Source organism: Sus scrofa, chromosome 4, assembly GCF_054392235.1.
Source record: "Sus scrofa isolate SSC_HxYL_T2T_F1_AM1 chromosome 4, Sscrofa_HxYL_maternal_Yorkshire_Landrace_v2.0, whole genome shotgun sequence".
NCBI classification, from domain to species: Eukaryota; Metazoa; Chordata; class Mammalia; order Artiodactyla; family Suidae; genus Sus; species Sus scrofa.
Window position 1 is genome coordinate 35,813,898 of NC_139386.1, and position 25,262 is coordinate 35,839,159.

General features: G+C 44.6%; 2 protein-coding genes across 13 annotated transcripts in view; both read left to right on the forward strand.

The window, feature by feature from the left end:
* Positions 1-25,262, forward strand: part of RNF19A (ring finger protein 19A, RBR E3 ubiquitin protein ligase) — a 1,069,816-nt gene that overhangs the window by 135,813 nt on the left and 908,741 nt on the right. The window lies entirely within an intron of this gene.
* ZNF706 (zinc finger protein 706) overlaps positions 1-25,262 on the forward strand; it is a 183,998-nt gene that overhangs the window by 21,846 nt on the left and 136,890 nt on the right. Inside the window, exon 6 of one of the 12 annotated variants that reach the window (XR_014843557.1) lies at positions 4,864-5,037. The exons of the other annotated variants lie outside the window; for them this stretch is intronic. The gene's annotated coding sequence lies outside the window, so the exon portion shown is untranslated. The remainder of the gene's footprint in view (positions 1-4,863; positions 5,038-25,262) is intronic. 12 annotated transcript variants of the gene reach the window in all.

Here is a 25,262-nt window from a genome sequence, read left to right on the forward strand (position 1 = left end):
TTGTTTCAGTGTTGTTGACTGCTGGGTTGATGAGTTTGTGTTTTGATTTTCAGATTCAAAATGCCGCCACTATCTTTTAATGATTGTTTGCATTGTCTATAGGTAGAAATTTCTATGATCAATGGTCAACCTATTGACAAAGACTGCTCCTGAACTAAACTGAATCCTTGTGATTTAAAGCACCATAAAAGCTCTAACTACAATGTTCACAAACTCAATATAAAATCAGATTTTAATTGGCTTATAAAAGCCCTGCCTCTTTAATGAAATGCCACAGACTGCTGCTATATGCAAAAGCTTCCAGTGTGAGGGAGGCCTGCAGCTTGATGTCACAGCTCAGCTTTCAACACTATTTCTGTAAGGAAAATGAAGCTTACTAGCATTTTTTGGTCTAGTTCTTAGAAGTCTAACACAGGCCTAAGAGAATAAATCTACTTGTTATGGGCTATTGTGACTATCAGATTCCTGGGATTAAAAGGAAAAATGCATTTCCAAGAAAATACTTTTAATGCATCTGTGACCTAACACAGGTCTCTGTGCCCAATGCACAGTGAAGCCAAACAATACCAAAACGTTGGAGTTTGCAGCAAAGATTTGTTGCAAGGTGGTGCAAAGAGGCTGGAGGCTCATGAAACTCCCTGAAGGCTTTCAGGGAAGTGAGGCGAGGGAGGGGCATGGTTAATTGTTACAGATTTCTTGGTGTTAGATTCTTTGTTCTTGTAGCTGTCCATATAGGTCAGGTCACGATGTTCCTGTTATTCTCTGTTCAGATCAGGTCATGGTCAGGCTGTTTCGGAAGTTCCCAGACTAGGGGTCCAATCTGAGCTGTAGCTGCTGGCCTACACCACAGCCACAGCAACACAGGATCTGAGCCACATGTGCAACCTACACCACAGCTCACGGCAACACCAGATCCTTAAGCCACTGAGCAAGGCCAGGGATCGAATCCACATCCTGGATACTAGTCGGATTCATTTCTAATGTGCCACAACAGGAACTCCCTAGGCAACATTCTTTTACAAAATGTGCAAAGCGTGACTAAGCATAGGCAACAGCACAAAGGTTAAAGTAAAAGGAGCAGATCTAACATGGAGTCAGATTTGTTCCTCCCTGTTAGACATTAAGGCATTGAAGTGACCTTGAAGTATAAATACAGAGGTTTGACTCAATATTCTAAGCTGGTTTTTCATTAAAATAATTCAAAGTAAAATAAAAAGTCCAGGAATTCCTGTTGTGGCCTAGTGGTTAACAAATCCAACTAAGAACCATGAGGTTGCAGGTTCAATCCCTGGCCTCGCTCAGTGGGTTAAGGAGCCAGCATTGTCATGAGCTGTGGTGTAGGCCGGAGACTCAGCTTGGATCCCGAGTTGGTGTGGCTGTGACGTAGGCTGGCGGCTACATTTCCCGATTAGACCCCTAGCCTGGGAACCTCCATATGCCATGGGTGCGGCCCTAGAAAAGACAAAAAAGAAAAAAATGTCCATGTCAGATATTCCCACTTTTAGGGTTGAAACTGGTTGGTGCCCAGTAAACAGTGTGTCTGTCCAAAGCTGATTTTTAGCTTTACCAACCTATATGGCCCTGCCAGTCACCATGTTAAAATACTTCTATCCAGTTAGGAATACCCACTAGCCTGAATACCTGGAGTGTTCCCCACTGCTTCAGCACCCTGCCCTTTAGCCTGCCACCAGCCTCCTAGGATGCAGCAGTTAAGATCACATACTTGCAGTGGCCCAGCATCTGGTCTGAATAGCCCATGGCCTCTTAATTGTTAAATACCATAATTTGAAGGTTCATCCCTATGTGTCAAAGATGGCTGAGTGGAACAGCAGTGAATACTACAAAAACCTACGTTTGGCAAATTTTTTCTTAGTACTGAATACAGGAGTGTGGTGAGTAGTTTAAATGGGCAAATGCAAAACTGCTGGGAACACCAAACCTCAGGAAAAACATAACATACATGCTTAGTTCTCTTAACCCTTCTGTACTGTCAAATCTTCTCGCTCATATACACGTTGTTGTTGTAGTTGTTGTTGTAGTTGTTTTTTACTGTGGCCTGAGAGGACACTGCCCTTATTGTTTTTATCATTTTATCGTTAGAATATTAATCTCCAAAGATGTAGCAATCTGTTTTAATTTCTGATCATTTGTGGGGGATGGGGGCAGTGATGGTTTATCATTTGGACTGAAGCAGAATGGTGGGAGAATTTAGAACATGAGCTCTGAATTCTACCTCTTACCTCTGTGACCATAGGTAAATCACTCAACCTAGCCCTAAAATAAGGATGATTAATAAGAGTTAATTGCATCTTAAATGTGATAAAAGTATTAAGTTCTTAGAGGAGAGTATTCCACAATTGTAAGCCAAACACAATAAGCAACCTAATTATCTGACCCTAGATAAGCTCTTTGAATATTTGGTGTCTGAATTGTTGGAGAGTGCCAACTGGCTTTGGGAAAGTGACTTGATCTTTCAGTAAGACAAAGGTAACACCAGCCTCCTAGTGTTGTTTTGAGGCTTAAATGAGATAATGTGAAGGAACCTGCAGGACAGTTTACTCAGCAGATTAATTGCTGAGTGCCTTTATGGGATACATCAGTAGAGCACATAGACAATTTTGGTGTTCGTGGAGTTGACACAGAGTAAAACTAAATATTGATTTTGAATCAGAGAAGGCAAAGAAATGTCACATATATGGGTTATAAAGTCACATATGGTTCTCCTTCATGAAGAGAGCAAGTTTTATTCCCCACAAAATTACTGAAGCTTTCTACTCACCAGCTGCTACAAAGGTTATATTGTAAAACAAAGGGCAGGTGTTGGTGACTGAGCAATTTATTGATGCCTGAGCATGAACTTCAGGCTACCTTTCTGGAGCATGGACCTGAGTTGTGCTAGAATTGATCATGTCTGCAAAGTGGTTATCCATTCTGCTAACTTTTATGGGAACATATGTAAAATGAAATCTGAACTGTATCTCCAGTGATCTGGAGCCCTAGGGGTCTAAACCAAGGCTCCAGGGCACCGGGGATATTTTGTAATTTCTCCTAGTTCAAGTCTGTGCCTGGAAGGGGTATGGGAAGTGAACAGGTGGTTTTATACATAGTGTCAACAAGGAGAGTTTGTTTTTTGGAACCATGGTTTATAGTATCAATACTTCAAAGTTCTAAGGAGCCCCTGGGAAACTAATGTGGAACAGATTAGGGAGAGGATGGGAATAGGCTATGAAAGCCTTCAGACCACAATGCAGTTCTCACACCTTTGAGGAGAAAAGTGAAGAGAAAGGAAGAGTTGAGTGGAAAAACCCTCAGATTACAGCACAGTTCTGAGAAGCTTCCGCCAGACCTAACTTCTGACCCCAAAAGTTGTCCAGGAAAGGAACCCTGTGGAGGGCAGGGATGGGCCAGCACTACACCCTTGGTGTATATCAGTGGCTAGAGGCATCATGGGGAGGGGAGTGAGAGAGCACGGCCTCAGCATGAAGGCTGGTGGACCCAGAAGGGCAGCAGCTGGGGCTGTCAGTCAGCTAGACTTCCCACAGCTGGTTAGTTGTCTTGAAGAGGATTTTGGCAGCATGGTTTCATGGGTGCTGCAGACCCTAATTGCATACTTTTGGGGGAAAACTGTGGCATATGAAGGTAAGCCCTTAAGAATTCTTTAGGCAGAAGGACCCACATCTAGATCATTATTAAGTACAGGCACTGGGGTGTAGCCTTGAGCATAGTAGGAGAGCCCCTGCCTTCATGCAGTTTGTCATCTATGGGCAGAGAGGTAAGTGGGTACCATAAAGGAATATCACAGGTTTGTGCTCCTCTGCATAGGGTGGTCATTAGGTTATTCCCTGGAGGCCAGGTAGCCTAGGCTTTGCAGGCTGAAGAAACAGCAAGTACAGAGGCCCTAAGGCAGCAAAGAGCTTTGCCTGTTTTAGGAATGGGAAGGGGCCTTAAACGCTGGAGTGAAGGGAACACTCCAGGGACAGGGTGGCATGGAATGAGGTTTAGAGGTGAGCAGAAGCCAGATAAGGCAAGGCTTTGTTGGCTGTGTTGGGACTTTATTTTAAATGCAATGGAAAAAATTGAAGATAGAGAAGGAGAGTGACGTGCTCTGATTTACATTTTGTCAAGAGCACTCTTCCTGCCATATGGAGTCATAATTGTAATCCAAGCGAAAGATGTTAACTTGGACCTGAGTGGTGGCAGTAGAGAAGTGAACTGATGTAGAAGTTGCTTTAGAGGTAGAACCTCCTGGGCCTGCTGATGGCTTCTCTGTGGATGAAAGAAGAAGAATCAGAGATGACTCTGAGGTTCCTGGCTTAATCAGCTGAGTAGACAATGATGCCATATACTGAGATAGTAGAAAAGATGAGAGAAGAAACTTATTTGGGAGGAGTTTGCACTCACTAAATTAAGAACTCAGTTTGCACATGTTTAGGTTACTTGTTGGCCAAGTGGTAATGTCAAGTATTTAAAGCGCCTATGTCTAGGTGGACATGGTTCTAGTGCAGAAGTTGAGCTGGAGATATCAATTCCAGAGTTGTCAACCTATGGAAGGTATTTAAAGCTATAGGACTGGGTGAAATAACTTAGAAAAGAGAAGAGGGTGCAGGCCCATGCCCTGAGGAACCCTAGCATTCAGAAGTTAGGTAGAGGAATAGGAGCCAGGAAAGGAGAGAAGAACCCGGGGGCGGGGGGTGGGGGGTGTCAAGCAGCTCAGAGAGAAGGGTCCTCCAGGAAGAGAACACTCGCTGTTCAGCACCTCAGAGACCAGGGCCAGCAAGACAAAACTAGAAACGTGCTGGCAACATGAGGGCCTGTTGATGCTCTTAATACCATAACGGAGCAAGAGACCTTCTCCCACCTCAGCCAGTGCTAGCAGCAGCTGCAGGAAGGACAAGCTCAGCATGTGGCCCTCGGGAACATAAGACTGACACTGAAATGAGTAGAGAGGTCTGGTTCTGAGATCCAGCTGCACCGCCTACCACCAACGAAGGCATCCTGGCTGTGGGGCAGAAAGCACCCCTGCATATCACCTGCACAGTAAGTCGAAAGCCAAAACCATCTCTCATCATTTGTTTTGTAAGAGTGTTACAAACTTGATTGCCTTTGATAAGCAGATGACCTGGGGAGCAGCAGTCATACCAGAGTATCGGAGTCCTGGAGAGGGCCAAAAATCACCCTGTGAAGCTCAGGGAAGATGTGCTTGTCAGAGATGCAGTAACTTCACCAAGAAGCTTTAGGCTGAAATTTGAGAAGGTGGGGAAATTGAGGCGTTACAACCCTTGGTTATTTATTCATCGGAAAATGTGTGTGACATAGCAAACAATTGAAGAATCCCTTAATTTGCATGGAAAAAAATGGGGAAAATCTGATTTCAAGCTAAGGAGATTGTATTAAGATGTTAAGAAATCATTTCCCAGGTTCCCCTAAAACATCGGGCTCAGACTAGAATATGGAAGCCCTGAAGTAAGGGTTAGCAGGGGGACAGTAAATGTCCAAAAGTGGACAAAGTACACCTAAAGCCAGACCCCTGCATGAAGAAGCATGATGGGGGGTATTTGGGTGGAGATGAAAGGAGAGAGAATCAGAAGTGATATCACCGTGGGAGCTCTATAAAACAGGGACCACAGGCCATTCCCAGCATCTGCAGGCAGTGGTTTCCTAATCCCGATTCCAAAGAGGGGCAAGATGTAATACAAATAAGAATGTATTTCAGCTCTTTGAGCCTTTATTAGAATGTTTACTCTGCTAAAAGTGCATTTTCTAAATTTTTGATGTGTCGGTTTCATCTTGGAGAAGATGAATGGTGGAGTTTGAGTTGTGGCATGGTGGATTACGAATCTGACTGCAGAAGCATGGATTTGATCCCCTGCTTGGCATAGGTCACAGCTGTGGCTCTGATTTATTCCCAGACTTGGCAACTCAGGTGCAGCCATATTTAAAAAAAAAAAAGAAAAAAAAAAAGTGGAAAATAAGGGTCAACTATCTAGATATACTCTTCTCCAAGAAGGAAGACTACATTATTGCTGAGTTCACAGTGACATGCACAAAACTGTTGGGAAGAACAGTGGGAAAGTATGAAAACTCACACCAAAAAGGGCAAACACTGTGAGCTTCTAGCTAAGGAGGGCCTGGATAAGCAGAGAACTCAGCTCCAAGACAAGGTGGAATCCAGTTCTTCAATCTAGAAGGCTTGCCTTTCATGATGTGTAGATTACCAAGAGTTTAGAAAACTGCAGATAGGATTTCATGGCCAGAAATGAAAAGGGACTGTGCTGCCCTAAAGAAGGCAGTTCTGTCACATAAGCACATTGACTGATGTGGTAGGGAAATGGCTCAGCTGCCTCAAGGGCCCTGGCAGTGACAGAGTGCTCCAGTGGACAGGTAAGAACTGGCAGCAAGGCCTAAACCTGTGAGCCTGAGGCTTTCTGAGCAAGGCTTGTCAGTAATTGGAAATTGTGTGTGGAAAGCAAAGGTTAAGGGTAGAGAGTGACATAAAGAACAGCCGAGAAGAAATGGAACACTGTGATGCGGAGGGATTGGTAAAGAAAGACCCCAGAAACAATGGGGACCGTCTAGAAAACATGGCTTTGTTGGCAGGTTTCTCTGTTCTAGAATCCAGCTTTTCCTGTTGGGTCTGCTTGTTGAAGGGCAGACCTGAACTCTAAGCCAATCCTGGTGGGTCAGATTGACACCTGACACTGAAAGCTCTGCTTGGAGTGCACTGAGTCACGCTCAGGATATGGGTCATGTGTGTTACCAGGCCACGTGCCGTCATCTAAGGCTTTGAGGTGGCAACATCGGATGGCTTGGTTTGCATGTTACAAATGCAGATTCCTGGTCACCCTTACCTTCCTTCTCCCCAAGCAATGCAGAAGACCTAAGGGTGGAGGGAGCGCTAGATTTTCATTGCATTTCAAACATGGTCCTGGAGTTACCTGGTGGCTCAGCAGGTTAAGAATCCAGCATTGTCACTGCTGTGATTCAGGTCACTGATGTGGTGTGGGTTCAGTCCCTGGCCCCAGAACTTTACATGCTACGGGTGTGGCCGGAAATCAAAAACAAACATGGTCCTCAGGCAATTCTTTCCAGAGATTCAGAACCACTGAGGGCTAATAAGTCCAGTCTGCCAGCACCTCTTGTTGCCCAGGGTCCTTATGAGTATGTGGGCTTACAGCCTGAAAATACCTTTTTAACTACCAAAGCTTGGTTAACTTATGGGACAACAGATGAGATTGCCTATAGAATACAGCCTTAAGGAAAAGAAAGTTACACTTTTCTAATAGTTAGATTTGCTGTGATTCATAACAATCCTGCATATTAGGAAAATACAAATGCTCAGGCCTCATCCCAAACCAGCTAAATCAGGGTATCTGGGGTGGGACCCAGGCATGGTTTTGGTGTTTTGGTGTTGATTTTTTTTTAATGGCCACACCCACGGCACATGGAAGTTACTGGGCCAAGGATTGAATCTGAATCTGAGCTGCAGCAATACCAGATACTTTAACCCACTGTACCAGACCAGGAATCAAATTTATGCCTCTGCCTTGGCCCAAGCCACTGTGGTCAGATTTTTTTTTTTTTTTTTTTTTTTTTTTGGTCTTTTTTCGTCTTTTTTAGGACCGCACAGGCACCATGTGGAAGTTCCAGGGCTAGGGGTCAAATCAGAGCTATAGCCACTGGCCTACACTACAGCCACAGAAATGCCAGATCTGAGCTGCATCTGCGACCTGTACCACAGTTCACTGCAACACTGGATCCTTAACCCACTGAGCAAGGCCAGGGATCAAACATGCATCCTCATGGATACTAGTCTGATTCGTTTCCACTGAGCTATGACAGGAACTCCCTTTTTATTTTTATTTATTTATTTATTGCAGTCAGGTTCTTGACCCACTAAGCCCCAGCGGGATCTCTGGTTTGGGGTGGAGGGTTGTTTGTTTTGTTTTGTTTTAAGCTTTCTAAATAGTTCTGGTGTGCAGCCATGGTGGAGAACAACTGCTGTTTCAACGTCAGAAAAGTATGATATTTAAAAGACTATTCTGGAGTTCCCGTCGTGGCTCAGTTGTTAATGAATCCAACTAGGAACAATTAGGTTGCGGGTTTGATCCCTGGCCTTGGTCAGTAGGTTAAGGATCTGGCATTGCCATGAGCTGTGGTGTAGGTTGCAGAGGTGGCTCGGATCCTGCGTTCCTATGGCTCTGGTGTAGGCCGGGGACTACAGCTCTGATTAGACCCCTAGCCTGGGAACCTCCATATGCTGTGATTGCAGCCCTAGAAAAGACAAGAAAAAAAAAAGACTATTCTACATGATATCTATTTCTTTGCAAATGAACAAATAACATCTTCCTATTTGTTCTCCATCAAAAATAGTGCTCTCAAATTTAGAAAGGATGAAACAAACATAGTTGAAAGAACACTCCATATAAGTAGCTGTACAAAATGTATTTGTCTCTAGGCCCTAAAACCTTGCTTTCAGGGCACTTAAAAGATTTGAAGATGTAACTGAGGAGTCCTAAGTTCTTATAACTCATGAGAGATGAGAACAGCCCAAAGACAGAAGTCAAGAACATGTCAACTCAATTGTCCAAATAGAGACTCATGGATGGTACAAACCAATAAGTTTTAATCTATTTCCTGGAAAAATTGTAGAATGCTTAATTAAAAAGAGGATTTGTGAAATTTTAAAAAAGAATCAGTAAGAAAGGGCGGATCGTTTCCTGTGTGGGTAAACTTAGTGTTGCTGGTGATGGAGGTTATCCCTACATCTGACAAGGTTACTTGGAATATGCTCACACTCTGTGAAGGAGAAATGTAGACTGAGTTATTAATGCAGTTTGTGTGAAGTTACAGATGCTTGAATAACCATATCCAAAGGGATCTATAGTCTTCTTTCTGGTTCTAAAAAGATTCTATAAACTCTTGATTATGGAAATGCATTTTAATGTAAAGAATATTGCCCAAAGTGATGTTATGTTCTAACCCTGGCATACACATATAAATATGTATCCCAGCACAGCCTTCCACATTGCTTCCTTCCAAAACCTCTCCCTGTAACACTGTAAAATAATATACTGGCTTGGGCTTCTTGGTCTCTTGGTCCAACCTCAGCTGTTGTTTTTCAGCTTTAACTTTGGTGACTCACTTGTGCTCAGTTCTTATCCAAATATTGGAGGACCATTTTAGTACAGCCGAGCTGATTTGTGTTCCCCTATAGATGTCCAAGGCTCAGCCTGCTGTTGTGCGAGTACATCCACCTTCTGTCTCAGACAGGCTCACCACCTCCTCATTGAGTGGTCAGGCTCTAAGTGCATCTGTAGACACCTGAGAACTACATTTTCGAGATGTTTGCTTCCCAAACAATCACCTGTGGAAAACTTCATTTTTATCCCTACTAAGTAGCCCAGTTCTCCAATCACATGAATTTGCTGGAATATTTTTGGAGAAAGCCAGATTTATTGAAGAGCTGATGGGTCCTTTAAAAATGTCTTTACTGCAGAAGTAGACACATTAAAATGAATATAAATCATCAGAGTGAGAAGGTGACATTGAGTCAGGAAAGTGCATTTGTTAGACCACTGCTTCAGCTGCATCTAACAGACGTGCAATATCGGTGGCTTAAACAATATGGAGGCTCATTGCTCTCTTACTGATAGTCTGAAGGCTGGCCACCTAGGACTTGTGTGGTGGCTCCATGGTGTCAGAGACCCAGGCTCTCTTGTCCTACTGCTTCATCATCTGTAGGGGATGGCCCTCATCTGCGTCGTCCATATGGCCACATCCTCGGCCCAGGTGGAAGAGAGAGGCAGAGGCAGGCCATGCCCCACCCCCCCAACAAGATGCAACCAGCACTTACACACTCACCAGCCATGAGGAAAGCTGGGCAACCAGTAAAAACAGAAGAGGGAAGAAAGAAACAGACATTGGGGAACAGCAAGTCATCTCTCTAGCTTATTCCTGGAAAATAGAACATTTCAGAAGTGGGAGTGGGCAGACCAGGGAGGGGGGAATCTTCTCATCCAGAGAATGACATCTGGCTTAAAGTGTCTAAGTCACTATCATTTGGCTGTGCTCCCCCCGGTTTTCCTTTAGAGGGCATCAGTCAAGCTGAGGGAAACACTAGGGACTCAGGAGCCCTTCCTCCTGGGGACTCTGGCCCAGTGAGTGAGGTGGCATTGCAGTTACTGACCCAGGCCCAATCAGAGCCGACCCACAGCCCCCTCAGGACATAGCAACGACTGCAAACAAGATTCTGGGCTGGGTGAATGGTCAGAAACTGGAAGGAGGAGATTCTCCCAGCTGCAAAGCGAGTTAAAAGGAAAACCTGTTTTCCACGGGTTCCTCTTCAGTGTGCGAGCATTCTGCCTTCTCACCATCACCTGCCTTGCTTGTCATCAAAGCATTTGCAGTCCATCCCTGGGTTCTTTGCTTCTACCTTTAGGCTTAGTACATCCTTTCCTCCCTTTATTCCTCCAGTCGCTTAAACCATTTTGAAGAAATATACACTCCCCTTCCCCCATGTTTCTTTTTTAAACAAAGAGAAACCTGCTTCTGTTACCACCAACAATAAAGCCAGAGACAATTCTGTCCTTTAGGTTCACATGGCGAATCTTTTTCTGTGTGGAACTTTAATTAGTTTGAGTGGGAGGTCTGTGCCCAAGAAGCAGCACCGTATCTCGGTTGCACTCGGTGGAGCAGATTTTTTTTTTTTCCCCCTTAATAATTCTATTTCAAACTGAATGCTGCTTGCAGTTTTGGTATCAGAAGTGTGTTATTAGACAACAGCTCCAAGTCCTTTCCAGGTTGGTAGCAATACCGTGAGCAGACAGATTCCAGCTAGGCCAGGACAAACCCTGTAAGAGAAGTGCTGTATGATTTACAGTGCCTTCCACATGCATGGTCTTGTGTCAGCCTCACACTCATCCTGGCAATAAATAAATAATATCACCCCCACTTTGGTAATGGAAAAAAAAAAAACAAAAAAAAAAACAACCCACCATGCTGGGAAAGGTTAAGTGACAGGATGAACTAAAACTGGGTCCAGTCTCTCCATGTTGCTAATGTAAGATGTTGGAAAACTGTCTGTGGTTAAAAGAGGGGGAGTATCTATTTTTAACAATGTTCTTTTCTTCTTGCCACCGTCCAAGATGGTCCTAAACTTTGATTTGATAGAAGTATTTTCCACAATCGTCAAAGTCAGTCTTTGAAATTCTTTTCTGCTCTGGGTCTTGTTTTGCTTTGAGGTGAGGATGGCAAGTACGGATCTTGCTTATATAATCTCTAGGTCTTATATTTCAGTTCTCTACCTAAAAATTTGTAGTGTCACTTTGATTCTGCCACAGTAAAGGAAAACAATCACTTGTTTCTTCTATTTAAAAGTTAGATATCTAAGATTAAAGGGACTATATATAAATGTTGTTTATCCACAAGCATTCTATTTCCTTTCTAATGGAAATGCTGGATGTTTTTAAGCAATATTATCTCTTACAAAACAATTTGAAAGGGGAAAAAATTGCACAGGTATAACAAAGACTTTTTTATAAGAAGATAGTTTTCACAAAAAGTGTTATTATCAATTTATAAGACTGCTAGAAAATGGATTTTATATTGAAAATAGCTAAAAGCATAGTCATTGTTTTAAAAATGCTTTAGGATGGGAGTAAATGTTCGATATTTCTTAACATGTATTGGCATGCATCTGGATGAGCTTTTTAAAAGAAAAACCCCAAGTTTTACAAAATCTAAGAAACTTTTAAAATTATGTCATTTATAATGTAAAATTAATGCACTTGAAATTCAGTGGTTGACTCATAGCTCCCACATTCATCTCTAGTTCTCTTTAGCTCATATGGTTCCCTTTAAAAATTAGTGATATCAGCTAAATGGGACTATTTCCCACTCCTGCCCACAGAGAAAAGTGCTTTTGTGAACATGTCAGCTCTTTTCCATCATTCCATGCCATTGTGGAGTGCAGCGGAAGCAGGTTGGCTGTTCATGCTCATCGCTAAGATTAGTACAGTTCAAGAGCAAAATCCAAATAAGATAACCTTAAATATTCCATTTATTTATTTTATGCACATCAGCCACCTTTTTAGTTCCAAGGAATTTTCTATCTAGACTTGCTCTTCCAAGTCTTCCAGTCTAGCCTCTTTATTTTGGATCTGGGGACACGAAGGCACAGTGAGGCCCAGCAGCTCGTCCAAGTTCACACAGCTTGCAGCTTAGCCTAGAACCCAGGTCTGTGTGACTGCAAAGCCTTTGCTCCTTCTGCTACACTGCTTCACAGAACAGAGGTTATCTGCCCCAGTCATTTGGCTCATGCCCTTTCTACAGCCCACATCACTGTCACTCAGCAGTGCCCTCCCTCCATTGGTGTTATGCTAATTAGGAGGCAGTTTCACAAACGTTGTTTGAAAGCCCTCCAAATATGTGAGATGTGAAGCCCGCTACCATACTCTGCGGAAATCTTCTCAATTCTGCTCCTTGTAGTGAATTTAGGTTTCTCCAGCTGAAACAATTCTATCGTGCCTTTCTGTGATTTACTTTCTGGTTACCATCTTCTCGACACATTCCAGTTTTACTAAAATGGGACCCATCTAAAATGGGGCTCATCCAACTTATTCCTCAGCCTTGCATTCCCAATGTCCATGAATTCCATTGCTGTCTTTCATGTGTCCCAACCCTAAAAATTCAGTCACCTTTGCCTCTTCTCCATTCCGGCCAACCCCCAGCATCCAAGCAATTTCTCCCACAGTTCACCCTCTTTCTACTTCTACTACTCAAAACTTTTAACCTTGACTGTTGAAATAGTCCCTAAACTGGCTTCCTTGACTCAAGTCTCTCCGGAAATGCTTTCTTAAACTTCAACAGCTATACAAAGTCTACTTGCTGTTAGTTTGTCACCCCCAGAACAAGAAACGCCCAGTCCTGGGTTCTTGTCTGCATCTGCCAGCTCTGTGGCTTTAGGTGCGTGATTTACACCTTCGGCCTCAAGTTAGCCGCTTATAAAATGAAGCTATTGAACAAAACAGTTTCTAAAGAGCTGCCTCCATTTCTAATCTGCTGTGTATCTCCCCACTCCAATCTGCCAAATAGACTGCTTCCAAAGAAATCTTCCTAAAATACTGATTTTTTTTTTTTTTTTTTCTCCTGCAAAATCCTTCAGCTGCTCTCTCCTTTCACATAAATCCCAGCCTCCTGGCACTAAGGAAACACTGCAGATTGGCACTCAGCTCTCCTCCCTTAGCGCTCGGTGCTCTTCTCGAGCCCACACGCAAGCTAAACTCAGCTCCTTACTCCCTTTCCATCACACTTGCGCCCAGCTCCCACCTCTTTGCTCCTGCAGCACCAAATGCTTTCTACCACGTGCCAGGTCTTTGGAAGCTCCTTGCAAGTAGGGGCTACCCCTTCCTCATCGTCGTCTCCCACACAACACCTAGCGCATAGTAGGCAATCAAGAAGCATTTGAGTAAATTTATTCAGCCCAGAATTGCACTAAAATTTTTTTGGCTATCCCATCATATTCTTGACTCATACTGGGCTTCCAGTCAAATAAAGTCTTTAAGCCTATTTAAAATATAATCTTTAAGCCAGTTTTCTCCATTCTTTCCTTTTATCCACTTTTGAACTGATATTAAGAACTTCATTTGTTAAAGTTTAATTTTCAACCATTGTTCTTGTCTATACCTATCTTTTTGATTTTTGATTCTTTTATCTAGTTTATTGGCTTCCCATTGCGTCATCCTCAGGTGTGATGGATTTGCTGACTGTTTCATTGAAGTTGTTGATATAACCATTAAACAGGAAAACGACCAGTAGCTTTCCAGCTTGGCACCTCATTCTTTACCTTCACAATGACGTCTTACCTAGCAGTCTTTGGATACGGTTACTTAAGCACATATTTTGTTGTAATTTATCGTGTGCATAGACAACGAAGAATAATCTATGCATTCAATTCATTTACTGCAAGCCAGTCAAATGTAAGGCAGTGTGCTAGGTTCTGTGGAATATAAAGTGATGATTAGGATTTGGCCCCTTGTCCTATTTGAGCTTCAGAGAACAAGTAAGACCTGAACAGAGATCAGTGCAGTACAGGGTAGAGCATGAGGCCCAACATAAGAACTGGGTCAAAAGGCCATGGAGTCAAAGGATGGGGAGGCACGTTCCTGGCTGAGTGAAACTGTGTAGAGTAGAATTATCTTAAATGGAGATGAAGAGATTAAGGTACAGGCTAAACTGCTGTAGCAAGGAGAGTCCAAAATACAGAGGCTTTACCCCTGAGACAGGTCATTTCTCTCAGTGCTTGAGGTAGGCAGGTGGTCCAACCTTAGTTGCACGGTTCTCAACATGAGGCTTCCACTTGCATGTTCAAGGTGACTGCTTCAGTCCTCACCACTCCAGCCAGAGGGAAGGGAGATAGAGACCAAGATGTACCACTCGGTCACTTTAAGAACATAACAGAAAGTTCTTAGGTGGCTTCTATTCATGTCACACTGGTCTGCACTGAGTCTCATGACCACACCCAGCCCTAAGGGAGTCTGGGAAATCTAGTCTTTCACTGGTAGCCTCATGCCCAGATAAAACTATTACTTTTGAGAGAGAATATTGATATTGGAAAGACAATTTTAACAGTCAGCTGCAGGAGAAAAAGCAGAATTCTATGTGAGAAGAAAAACTCTAAAAGAGGCAGTAGATTGATTAATTCTATCTCAGCTGAATGGAGGTTATCAGAAACATAGATTTGAATTTAAAAGGAAAAAAATTAGAACTCTTAGAGTTCCCGACGTGGCGCAGTGGTTAATGAATCCAACTAGGAACCATGAGGTTGTGGGTTCGATCCCTGGCCTTGCTGAGTGGATTAAGGATCTGGCGTTGCCATGAGCTGAGGTATAGGTTGCAGATGTGGCTCGGATCCCGCATTGCTGTGGCTCTGGCATCGACCCCTAGCCTGGAAACCTCCATATGCCACGGGAGCGGCCCAAGAAAAATGGCAAAAAGAAAGACCAAAAAAAAAAAAAAAAAAATTAGTACTCTTAAGGAAGGAATAGGCTGTCTTTTTTTTGGGGGGGGGGGGCGCACCTGTGGTATATGGGAGTTCCCAGCTTAGGGGTCAAATCAGAGCGACAGCTACCCACCTACGCCACAGCCATGGCAATACCAGATCCAAGCCATGTCTATAACCTACACCACAGCTCACGGCAACACTGGATCCTTAACCCACTGAACAAGGTCAGGAATCAAACCCTCAACCCCATGGTTCCTAGTCGGATTCGTTTCCACTGCATCATGATGGAAACTCTGGAATGGGCTGCCTTAAGGGAGTTCTCAACCTCCAAAAATGGTCAAGAAAAATGGTAAGAAGAATTTACCCTCAGAGGGAGGATGGATAAAAGGTCAGCTTTTAGGGGTTCCCAGTGTGACTCAGTGGGTTAGGAACCCAACATAGTGTCCATGACTCAGTGGGTTAAGAACCCAACATAGTGTCCATGAGGATGCGGATTCAATCCCTGGCCTCACTCAGTGATTGTAGGTCACAGATACTGTTCAGATCCAGTGCTGCTATGACTGTGGCATAGGCCTCCAGCTGCGGCTCCAATTTGACTCCTTGCCCGCGGTCTTCCATGTGCCATGGGTATGGTCTTAATTAAAAAAGGCAGCCTTTAAGGGTGACTAGCTGCATAATTGTAGTTGGGATGGCAAGGAGAGGTCCAGGAGGCTGGCAGCCTACAAACTCAGGAAACTACAACCCTAGCCCCAGTGTGAGGAATTCGGGTGGAAGCAGTGAGAATAGGTGGGAGGAACAGATATAAGAGAGAAGGTACAGAGCTTGGCTGTCCATGTGTGCGTCTCTTAGGAAGGGCAGATCTGGGGAGCACATTAGCTTAGCCACCTTAGAGAATTGGAAAGGGGGGGGTGCCAGGAATGGGTTTGCTGCATCTTCCCAAGCCCAGGAGATAGAACCCAGTTTTTACTGCATAAAACAGTGAGCATCGCAATAGGCTCTGCTCCTGAGAAAGGCATTTTTGTTCATGAGCAGGTGTTTTTTCTCACTCTGCCCTAATTTTCATTTCTGTTTAAATTCAGTAAAAGCACTACCAAAATTTAAAGTTATGTGGTTTGTTTTCCTTTGCCACCTCACTCAGTTCATCAAAAGTATCTGATCTGTTTTGAGCCTGCATCTCATCTCCGGCTTTGTATGTGCTCTGGTAGGAAATGTTTTGTGTAACAATAAAAATCATTCCCCTTGGTGGATGCTGTTGTTGTTTTGGGTTCTGCCCTAGAACAGTATTTCACATCTATTAAATACTAGCATTTACTCCACTAAGTAGATTCCATTGGTGGCCAGTTTATTTTGCAGACCAAGAAAGTCAAAGCTTGTGGCTCCTCATGGTCATTCAGGATCATGTCTAAAGAGTCAGCCATAGATGACCTTTCTCAAGCAGCCCCGCAGATCTCAGGGAGAGGAGAGGGAGGCATAAGTGGAAAGGCCTCCAATGAGGGCCGCCTCTCCCCTGTGTGTCTAAGACCCTCCTGTTTGGAAGGCAGGGATATCCATAATTTAGGCAGAATCACAGGAGCTTCCTTTGTATGCCTCAGTTTCCCCATCTGTAAAATAAAGAATTGTATCTAAGAGGATTGTCCTGAGGCTTGAGTGAGTGAATATATCAGAGACAGAGCTGCTAGTTACCTCACAATACCCCTTTTCCTCTTTTTTCATAGTAATGACTCCTAATCTTTAGCTGGGTACATAGCCTCCCAGAATAAAGACTGCACATTCCAGCCTCCCTTACAGCTGTGTCTGGCCATATAACTGTGCCCAGTGAGATATAGGCAGATGCTGCATGGCCGTTACCGTGAAAGGCCAGCTGGCATGTACTCTTTGTTCCCTCTTTCTTCTTTGTCCCTTCTTCTAGTCTGCTGTTGGAATATGGTTGTGATGTTTGGGGTGCTAGCTGCCATTCTGGGCCTGAGGATGGAGTGAAGGATGGAGCAAAGCTACTATGGCAGCCCCTGGCTACTTCTATAGTTTTACATGAGAGAAAGATAAATGACTGTCCTATGTAAACCACTGTGATTGGGACCTTTATTGTATGTTTGAACCTAATCTTAACCTATACAACATGAAAAGCAAAGTGATGTCTGGCATGTATTAGTCAATTCAGTAAGTGTTGGGTAAGTAATATTATTATTAGTGTTAAATAATGAGGTGAGGCCAAATGATAGAAGGGCTTGAAAAATCACAGAAGTTTGAACTCAAAATGAGGAAAACTTTATATTTGCTACCTCTAAAAAATGACTTGAGAAGAATTAAACTAAAATGAAACGCCCCATCATTTCTAGGACCATTCCATTAAGATAGAAGATCAGGAGTTCCCATTGTGGCGTAGTGGTTAACGAATCTGACTAGGAACCATGAGGTTTCGGGTTCGGTCCCTGCCCTTGCTCAGTGGGTTAACGATCTGGCGTTGCCGTGAGCTGTGGTGTAGGTTGCAGACGCGGCTCGGATCCCACGTTGCTGTGGCTCTGGCGTAGGCTGGTGGCTACAGCTCCGATTTGACCCCTAGCCTGGGAACCTCCATATGCCATGGGAACGGCCCAAGAAATAGCAAAAAGACAAAAAAAAAAAAAAAAAAAAAAAAAAAAAAAGATAGAAGATCAGAGCTATGGAAATCAGGGGAGAGAATTGTATCAGAACCCTAGGCTAAGGCTTGTTATTAAAACTGCACAAAGTTTAGCTCTGAGTTGTCGGGCTACTTTAGCCCTGAAAGAACAGAAGCCTTTGTGGAAAGCCAAAGTTGAAGTGATGAAGGGTGATGGTGGTGGAGTGGGAATCAGGAAACAAATGATTCCAAGCTGCTTATGAGGGCTTGACAAGAAATAGCTATGAGGGTAAAGGAAAAGCAGATGTCAGAGATGACTAAAGTTGCACATCTGAGCCATTATAGAAGTCAGGTGTCTGCTGCTAAAATGCTGTGTAACAAATGGTCCCATATCTCAGTGCATTACAGTAATCAGCATTGATTCATTGCTTGTGGGTGTTCAGATTGGTTGTGACTCTCTTGGATGGTTGGAACCAGATAGGCTTAGCTGCAAGTTGCCATTTGTGTTCAGGTCTATTCCAAGTGTCTCCTCATTCTGGGATCAGAGGCTGTGTAGGCAGATTCATCTTGTGGCAGATGGCAGAAGCACAGGAGACCAAGGCAAACCATGAAAGCATATTTAAAGCCCCTGCTCACATCACCCCCACTAATGTTGCTATTAACCCAAGCAAGTCATGTGACTAAGTCCAAAGACAATAAGTCAAGGAAGTAGGCTGGCTCTACCAAGGTCACATGATGGGAGAAGGAAAGACTAGGGAACAAGAATCCAATCTGAAATACAAGTGATACCCTAGACATGGAAATTGGGAGTAGGATGTCAGGTTTCTTACAGTGAGGCATTCCTGGAACATGACAGCCATCTGTCTGGTGCAAAGAGTTCTGATGTTGCAGTCAGGAGATCTGGGTTCCAGATCTTAGTCTGGGGCGTACTCAGCCTTTCTCTTTTTGCTCTTTTCTGCCATAGGTGTTAACACTAGACCATTTTTCCCCTGCATCTTTCATCCTTTTTTCTTCCCCTCACACACTGTGGGTAGGATCCTGCTGCACAGTTGCTCTGGAAACAGCCTTGCAACTGACATTAGTGAACTAGCCATAAAAACAGCTCTCAGGCCCTGCTCCTAGATACAAAGACAAGAAAGAAGTATTCCAAGATGGTCCTCCTGGGAGTGGGACTTCAGGCTATTTTAGGTCTTGCTGTATTTCCCAAACTTTCTTCAGTGAGCATACATAAGTTTTATAACACTGAGGAGTTTTAAAATAATTTTAAAAAAATCTCATCGATTCAGATCTACTTCATCCATCCGTTGCCAATAAATATCTAAAGAAAAAGTCTATCTGAAGCATTAGCACAGTGAATCTGCCAGGCCAAGCCTTCCTTGAAGAAACACACTCAGCTAACACAGGGCATTTACTGCCCTAATACAAATTCATTTCTCAGGCAGGTTTGAGATTTTTTTTTTTTTTTCCTCTCCTTGAATTGGGGATTGGGGAGGGGGGAGCACAGAAGGGATTATAAATTTGAAAGTACAAGAGCAAATTGAGTTTTTCCTTTCTTTCTTATTTTGGCTTTTAGCCTGTCTAGAACCAAATCAGGCAGGAAGTAGGCACAAGAAATCCACCAGCTTTTGTCCTTTACGTCAACTTTCCTAATGCAACTCAGCCCCTCCCACACTCCGTTCTGTGAGGTCCCAGTGAGGCATCTGGCAGCAGGAAAACCACCAAACTGAAGCATACTCTGTGTTCGGGTTCCCTTCACCAGTCAAATGCCAATTCTCTCAGGGCACAGGAAAGCAGATTTTGAGTGCCAGAAGCATGACCTTTGATTCAGCTAATTTGATTGGAGCTACTAAAATAACCCCTCCCTTAACCCTGCCCTTCCCATCGCTATCTAGTTTCTCTGACCTAGTATCTCATTTAAAACTCCCCGGAGCTACCGTCTTCTCTCGGTGTGCTTTGCATTCTCACACAGCCTGGCTTCCATCTTACTCCTCCTTCCAAGGAATTACCCCACGGATCAACAATCTACTTGAGTCAAAGTTCAGCCCCTTGTTTACTTTGGCCCCCTGCCTGTTTGTGAACTATTCAATTATTCGTTCTTTAAACCCTTATTCCCTTGGTTTCTATGAAATCACACTCTCCTGGTTCTCCTGGGCTCCCTCTGAACATCTAAACTCCTATTTCTTCCTCTCCCAGCCTTCACTTGTTCTTCTGGATGCTGCCCTCTCCCACTGGTATTCTCGCCCCTACACTCTCTCAATTGTCTGATTCATTCTTAGTTTCAGCCACAATTCGTATGCTAACTCCAGCCCAGACCTTTCCCCTCTGATTCATATTTCCTGGAGGTTCGGGCCTTAACATGGCTGTCACATGGGCCTGAAACCCACCGTATCCAGAGCTGAATTCATCTCTCATTAGTGCTCTTTGGTTGTAAGCAACAGAGACTGATCCTGACTAGCCCATGCATAGAAGAGATGACCTGGAAGGCTTGCAAGGTGCCTCACGGAATCAAAGGAATCACTGAATAACCCAGTGTCTGAAGGCAAGAATAGGGTCACTGCATAGATTCCAGGAGCCAACTTGACATAGCCACCTTGGATCTTGGCTCCACTTCTTGGGTCTGTTATCATAATAATACGGGACAAGAGGAGTTGCCATCGTGGCGCGGCGGAAATGAATCCGACTAGGAACCATGAGGTTTCAGGTTCAATCCCTGGCCTTGCTCAGTGGGTTAAGGATCCAATGTTGCCGTGAGCTGTGGTATAGGTCGAAGATGCAGCTCGGATCCCGCTTTGCTCTGGCTGTGGTGTAGGCCGACAGCAACAGCTCTGAAGGGACCCCTAGCCTGGGAAACCTCCGTATGCTGTGGGTATGGCCCTAAAAAGACAAAAAAGACAAACAAACAAACAAACAAACAAAATATATATATGGGACAGGAGAGGCAGAGGGTCCAGACAAGATGATACCCAACGTGCCTGGTCTCCAAAATCTGCTTTTTATTCTACATTCTCCACTTCAATTGGTGGCCCTGCCATCCTCCCATCTACCACCTAGACTGGGAAGAAATCTCTCTCTCGCTCATCACGAAGCCAATCAATTGTTATATTCTGAGACTTTACCTCTTAAAGTTGTTCTCCAAACTGTTCCCTCCTGTCCATCTCTTGGACCTCTGACCTCCTTTGAGTCCTTACTGTCTCTTGCCTTGATGACAGTTAAGCCTCTGAAAAAGTCTCTCTGCTCCCATTCTGGTCCACCTCAAATTTGTCCTCCATGTAATAGCCAGGGCGATCTGAAACCTACATCTGACCTTGTTACTCCTCTGTATGAACTCTTTACCTAGAAGGTAAGCTGTGAGACTTGCAGTCCACATTTCTTGATATAGAGTAAAATTCTGCCAGAGCCTGGCCCTGCTTAAAATTCTCTGGCCACATTCCCTGCTCTGCAGCCTGTTTTTCTTTGCTTACAGCACCCCTTCTGCCTGAGAGGCCCATGCTCTCCAGTGTCCAACCTGGCTATTACCAACCCAACTTCAGAACTCAGCTGAGACCTTACCCTCCTTAATAAGTCTTTCCTGACTTCTCCTGTGAGGTTGAAGATCCCCGCCCATTATGCCTTGAACACACGGCTGTCACCATATGTAACCCATTGCTTGATAAATATATGTCTATGTACCTATCTCTACTCCTATCTGTAAATTCTTAAAAAGTAGGTACAGGGGCAAGGCATATAGTAGGTGCTCTATAAATGTTTTTCAAATGGTCGTTGACCTTGGTAAATCACATAAACTCTGAGTTTCAGCTCCTTCATTGCAGAAAGAGAATAACTCTACCCCATATTGTGAAATTAAATGAGATAATGCAAATGAAATGCCTTACCCAGTACCTGGCACATAGTAAGTACTCAACTGAAAGTCACTTCCCTCACCACCATTCCTCCTTCTGCCATATTTTTAATTAAAAGGGAAAAGATTTCTTGGTATCCTTTGTTTAGCTGTGTCTTCCCTACTGAAACACAAGCTCTATGAGAAAATAGGGCCAGGTCTGTGTTATTCATTGCTACATCTTTTGCATAGGGCAGGTATTAAATAAATATTGTTAGGATAAATGAATTACTGCTGTATATGCTTATTTGATTTTTCATTTTCACCTTCAATGAACCTCATGTTCTTGTTTCCCTTTTCCCATCATATAAATCACCAACTGCTATTTATTTAGTGTGCACCGTTTTCCACTGCAAAGTAGCCAATGCTTGGGGAAGAGTGGAGGCCAGGCTACCGGACAAGCCAGCCTGCCAGGCAGTGGGGGTGGCTGCAGGCCACACTGTCCCCTGGAGAGGATGCCTGCAGATGCCCCAGGGAAGCTGCTCACCCTGCGTTCACCTGCAGCCCCCTATGGAGCACACTTGCAAGCACTCATCTCATTCCCATAATAGTCCTAGGAGGGAGGAGCTGTTTTCCTACTATATCAGGTAGGGACCTGGAAGGGGCCAGATTAACTCACTCAAGCTGGTAACCGAGGAGAGTTTAATAAAGGGACTTTTATAAAAGTGTGAACGGGGTTTAAGGAGCCCTGCAAGGAATAGTGTAGCCCCGAGGGCTGGTGATCTTATCCTGCCTGAAGGGATGAGAGGAGCAGCAGACACAGAGCCACCCTCAAGGGAGGGAGCCAGAGGAACAGACATCCTGGCCTCCCTTTTCTCCGGCCAGGGCTCCCTCATGGCCAGAAGCAACCATGGGGTCCAGAGGGGCGAGCCTTCAGGCCCTGAGCAGGCTGAGAAAAGTCAAGAATGTCTGCGAACAGCAAACGTGGCAAACACAGATGGTTAGACAGTACTAGGTGAGGGAAACCAGGCAGTCCAGCTTTTAACTGTTAAAACAGTTTTGTTCCTCAGCCTCTGCAGCCATGTCCTCTGTCTCCATTTCTCTGGTGTTTGTGCACACTAATTGGGCTTCTGTTGCTGCCATTCAAACCAGGGCAGCCTGCAGCATTCTGGGTTGACCTGGAGTTTTCCATGAGAAGCCAAGAGATGGTCACGTAGCATGGGATGAATGGGTAATCCCCAGGTGAGGAAGGAAGGCAACCCCCTCTTTATAAACACATGCACACACACCATGCTGCTCTGTGAACTGATAGGAAGCCACCTGCTAACTTAACTCCAAAGCACGGAGAGTGTTTCAATGAATCCCCCCCTCAGCACAAGGCTCCAGCAGCAGTTAAGACTCTAGACTTGGGAATCAGACTGGCCAAGAAATGAATCCCGACTCTTGTCACCAACTATGTGAATTTGGGCCTCATCTGTAAAATGAAAATTGTCGTACCAGTGGGGGTGGTTTCAGGACATGCAATATACCATTTGCTTTGCATTCATTAAACATTAGCTAAAAACTCTGTCTCGGTAACATGTATAGCTTTACATGACCATAACTTTTTGACCTAATTACTCATTCTAACTTTCAGAATCCTTTAAGAATGGATATTTCTACAACTAAGAAGGATAATGATACCACATAGGGATTTATAATTTTAAAATATTTTCCCTTAGATTATCAAATATGATTGTTACAAAAACCCAGTAAGAAGGGCTACAAGAAATATCGCTCTGCCTCTTTTGAAGATGAAGAACTGTCACCCAAAGAGTCTAAGTGACTTGTTCAAGGTCACAGTGGCAGTAATCGTGATAGCATCCCACCAGAAAGGCAGCGCCCTGCCCACTAGCTAGTCTCCTAAAGGGAGATGGAAGACGCAGCTCAGAGGGGGCCCCTAGGTGTGCTCTCATCACCCTGCAGCTGTCATCTTTTGGCTGCTGTATGCTGCACCGCTTTGCAATGTGTGTTTCCCCAAATTATAATTATGTCCTCCATATGCAACAAAGGATATCAGAGCCACTTCCTCCCGATAAGCCTGTGAGCAGGGGAGTGGCGAGTACCCACAGTTGGGTTGGCTGCACCCTGCTCACCACTATTTAGGCTTCCACAGCACAGACCACCCCTCTGGCCTTGCCTGGCAGAAGGCAGTGTGTTCACTGCCCCGGGCTTCACTAGTGCTTTCTCTTTGGCCAAGGGAGGGGCAGGGCTTGTTTCCCCCCCACCCCACCCCCGCCCCGCTTCACTTACTGGAGATGCATGTTTTACAACAGAGAAGCCCATCTCTGAAAGCACAGCATGCATTAGCATCCTCTCCTTCTGAGAGAGCTATTTTTATCTGTTGTCTTCAGAGACTGTTGGAAAGTAGGGGATGCAAGTATCAGGAGGAGAACCAAAAAAAAAGCCAACGTCTCCAGCTCAGAGGAGATCAAATCACTGCCATTTCCTCAACAATAGTAACAACAAATTGCCACAGCAGTGATTGGGTACAGGACGACATTCTGCATCTCGATCTCTTTCTGTGGGATTTCTCTCCATGTACTCCACAGAACAGGGTCTGTTGCCATGGTTACTAGCAAATCACATGATAGCCTTGCTCCCTAGAAGTGTAGGAGAACAGCCGGCTCAGACTGTGATGGGGAGAGGAGATGCCTTCCTCCCCAGCTCCCTCGCTTTTCCTGAGCTGACCTGTACAGCCCAGTGCTTTTCCATGCTCAGACCCGCCTGTGTTGGGAGTAAGGGTCAGACATTCTTTGGGCACCTATTCATTGCTTTCATGAGATCAGCACAAGTTTTCCTCAAGCACTTTTCTCTCTGGTTTCAGGAGGCCCTTTCGTCCCCCCCCCCCCCCTTCCCTCTCTGGCACCTCTGCCGCACGTGGGTGCGTGGGTGCGCACGCGCGCGCGTGCGCGCGCGCGCACACACACACGGTACTGTATTGAATCACTAAATCAAGTGGAAGGTGGTGTGTGCTGCCTACACCTCTTGAACAAGCTTTTTTTTTTTTTTAAATCCGAGGATGGCATGAGTCAGGGAATTTTGAAGCTGTGATATAATCAGGACACTGATGCCTCAAGGGGCTGGAGGGAGGGAGTATGGACTTGCCCTAAAGACTCGCCTAAAGAGACCGGGCAGGGTTAGCTTTCCCAGGCCCAGCCTTGATGGGGGTCTGTGACGCTCAGCCTCAGAGTCATGGAACTGGGTCCACTCTGGTGCCGTGGGTGTGGCTCCACAGATGCCCCTTCCAGGGAAAACTGTGGCCTTGGAGAAAGCTCTAGAAAGATGAAGCTCTTTGCCTCCTCCCTTCCCCCTCTCATTCCCTACAGAACCAGGCCAGTTAGCTCAAGTCCTGTGCTGCAGCAGCACAGGCTAGAAGGGCAGGTCTTTTTTCCTGACAGTGACGGATTGCCTTGGGTTCTTTGAGTTCAGATTGTATCTCATCTTGTCACTTCCCTCAGATTTTCTGAGCTGCTTTCCCCATTGCAAAATCAAAGTCTGGATGATAGAAATAGACTCAGAAGAGTCGGCAGGCAGCAAAAGGTAGGGCTGGGGAGGGACTCTTCCCCAACTGGGCTAGGTGGTTCAGAGGGCTCACTTCAGGAGCAAAGTGTATCCTGGGAGAGGAGGCAAATAGCCTCACAAATGTACGTAACCCTATGGGGCATCACAGGGCCAGGGCCAAGGAGACCAGAAGTCTCAAAAATGAAGAGGGGAAGGGATGCACCTCAGGATGTGTGAGACTATCCAGTGGGATACAAGAAACATTAGAATGTGCATTTAGAGTTTTTAAATATGTGTTTTGGCAC